This window comes from Tachypleus tridentatus, chromosome 8, assembly GCF_004210375.1.
Source record: "Tachypleus tridentatus isolate NWPU-2018 chromosome 8, ASM421037v1, whole genome shotgun sequence".
NCBI classification, from domain to species: Eukaryota; Metazoa; Arthropoda; class Merostomata; order Xiphosura; family Limulidae; genus Tachypleus; species Tachypleus tridentatus.
The window spans coordinates 63,903,591-63,907,149 of NC_134832.1; positions in this window are offsets into that span (position 1 = coordinate 63,903,591).

A 3,559-nucleotide genomic window follows, 5' to 3' on the forward strand; every position below is an offset into this window, starting at 1 on the left:
GAATCTACTCTGTAGATGGCGGATCTTACAGCCAAACGAGTGAGAAATAAAATTACATGTATGTAAGCGTGAAAAATCACGATGTATATATATTTAACCATGTTTTCATTAATATTGCATCTTCTTGGATTAAATAACTCTGATTTTTTATATTTAAATTTTTTTGTATAACGTACAGAGAGTCATACCAAATGCTATTTTGTTTTTTATTAGAAGCTCTGAATTCATCAAGTCTATATGAGAATGACGTAAACAAGCATTATGAAACTATCTCCACGAGCAAATTAGACTAAGAAAATTAGTAAATAATGAGACAAATTATAGGGTAGAAAAAATTAACGATGTTCGAAAAACACTTAGGTTCAAGAAATCTTGATAAAAAATTGATAAAAACTATCATGCGAACGCTTTCGATAGGTGGACTCGTTCATATTCAGGGACAAATTGGGTAGAACAGACATCATTCAAAGAACTAAAGACAACTTTCTTAGACGTATTGGCAATATACAGTATTTCCGATTCACCTTTTGTACAACCCATATCACATCAGTATGTTCAAAATCTACAAAATCGTTACTTAATAACAAATATATTGGCACTTTTACAAAAAACAAGAAAAGAAATTGTTTCAGTGTTTATTTTTGAATTTCGCGCAAAGCTACACGAGTGCTATATGCGCTAGCCGTCCCTAATTTAATTTAAGACTACAGGGAAGGCAGCTAGTTATCACCGCCAACTCTTGGGCTACTCGTTTTACCAACGAATAATGGGATTGACCGGTCATTATAACGCTTTCACGGTTGGAAGGGCGAGTATGTTTTCTGTGACGAGGATTCGGACCCGCGACCCTCGGATTACGAGTCAGTGCCTTAACCACCTGGTCATTCTATGAGGAACTTGTGAAAATAACCAAAGGAAGGACGAGGAAGATAAATTCATATTTTAAAACTGCACGTTTCTATAGATCGTTTAGATGAAACACCATAAACTAATAAGTAGTTTAAGTTAAACGTAAATAATAATACAGATCCACACGTTTACTCTGACATTTGTAATGTTTCAAGATAAATTAACTGTTAATAGTATAGCTTCTTTTTTGACATTAGGCCTAAATTCCAAGTTTCCTTGACAGAAGTATTACAAGTTTCAATTAAAATGTGCAACATTAACCAACATTATGTACGTAATGCTCAGGTTAATCTTACTTTGACTGCAATAACAATGTTTTAGGACTTCTGGAACCATTTTGAATATATTGTTATGTTCAGTCTGGTGACCGAAACTACAATTTTTATTGTAAGAAGATGAGAGTACCATTAAATTACAATTCTTTGACATGATAGGCTGTTACAATAACGTTTATCTTATTGTATTTCGGCCTCTAAACATGATTCCAATTTCACGCTGCATTCGTATGATTTACACGTTTCCACAGAAACCTTTGAAATAGAAGAATGAGGCTGTGTCTAATGTTTTTTTCCCACTTATTACTTTTATTTTCTTTATTTGTTCTGTATGTAGTGTTCAGTGTGTCCGTTGTTAAGGGGTAGTCACAGTAAAGTGTTCTTAGCATCAGCTGTGTTATAAATCTTGTTCACTCCAGAGATCAGTCTATGATGCTCGTCTTTACGCGTTTCGGGTTGTTTCATCCATAGTCGTCGTATTTATTCGGATCTGTAGATTTTCTGTAAACTCAGGTGGTGTAACAGATGAGTGTTTTGTTGGTCTTTATGTTTAAGAATAAGTTTGTTATATTGCCAACTTGTATCGCTGGATCCTTTATGTGCACGTGGGTGATGAATTATGAAGTATTATCTGGGTGCCTGAACCAATATCTGGGACGGGTTTTAGGGCGATATATTCGAAATGGTAAGGGTAAGCCTTGTTGTTGGTAATGTTCTTCTTCATATTGGAAATAAGTTGTATTAATATAGAAATTGGCTAGTTCTGTTATCGTGTTGGAAATTCTCAAATAGATAGGACCTTTGAGAGTTCTTTTTGCATCTGTTGACGAAGTGCGATTATCTGTAAGTTACTATATAGTTGTGTGTCTTGTGAGATTAATTATTATGCTTATTTTTATAAACTGTATAAAGTCGATTGAATTTTTAACATGTTTTACTGGCCAATGGGCACGTCCTGGCCAGATGGTTAAGGCACTCGACTCATAATCTAGGGTTCGAATCCAGGTCGCAATAGACGTGTTCGCTCTTTCAGCTGTAGACTCGATATAACGCGACAATCTATCCCAATATCCGTTGGTAAAAGAGTAACCCAAAAGTTGGCGGTGGGTAGTGATGACTAGCTGCCTTTCCTCTAGTTCTGCTAAATTAGGGACGGCTAGCGCAGATAGCCCTCGTGTAGCTTCGCGCGAAATTCAAACGTTCCTGTATAATAATATTTACAAAATAGTTATCTAAGGGTAGCCTTACTTGGGAACTTCATCTTGACTAAAAACACACAAGACAATGTTATAGTATATTGTTGTCTCTTTGTTTGTATTTTCTCCTTGTTATTGTAGAGTAAGACTTAAATATCATTATAGTGGCCATCTTTAATGTTTGGAGTTTTTTAAAAAACATTTCATTAAGAATCTAAAGAAAAAATAAGAGCATAAGAGTCGTGAATAGTTAACTAATAGTATACCACCAACAAATGTTAATAAGAATTACGGAAAATACATCAGCATGATCCACCTTTTGATGACATCTGCACTCCTGATAAATATAAATACGAAGAATAGACCAAAGTGAATTATATTCGTATCCCTTTATGTCAAAATCTCTTAAATGTATAAAAATATTACAACATCATAGCGTTAGAAGTGCCTTCTGAAGCCAAAACATAATAAATATATTGTGCTTGATGCACACTAATCTAACTAATGACTCAAGGGAGGGTAAAAACACGATTTATAACGTTCCTCGTGAAGTTGGACCACATTGTGTTTGACGAACAAAAAATGATAAGAAAGAAAACGGGAATACTGTAGACATACTATACTATGTAATAGCGATTTACCTGCAATAGTGTATCAGAGAAGACTGTCTTGTATTAAAATTGAATAAAATGAACTGTCAGTTATCCATAAACAAGTCAATAAAACCTGGATAACATTCAAATAGTTGATTCCCAGTAATATCAGAACCCATAGGCTTGAATAACATAAGTGGTTTTCGAACTAAGAAATCATAGGATCGAATATCTGTTATTTCTACCATACACAGTTCTTTTCAGTATATTCCTGAAAACGTCTAAGATCACCCAAATCTAATTATTTATTAGTTATCATAATGTAATAACTACAAATTGGTTGATCTTAGACGTTACTAAAAAATATCTAATACTAACTAATTCGTGATGATGAGAAACCCACTTTGAAGTAAAAATGTACTTCAAGACGACTGGTTTGGATGTTTACTTTTACTAATAAAGCAGGCCCGGCATGGCCAGGTGGTTAAGGCACTAGACTCGTAATCCAAGGGTCAGGAGTTCCAATCCCCGTCGCACCATACATGCTCGCCCTCTCAGCTATGGGGATGGTATAATGCGATGGCCA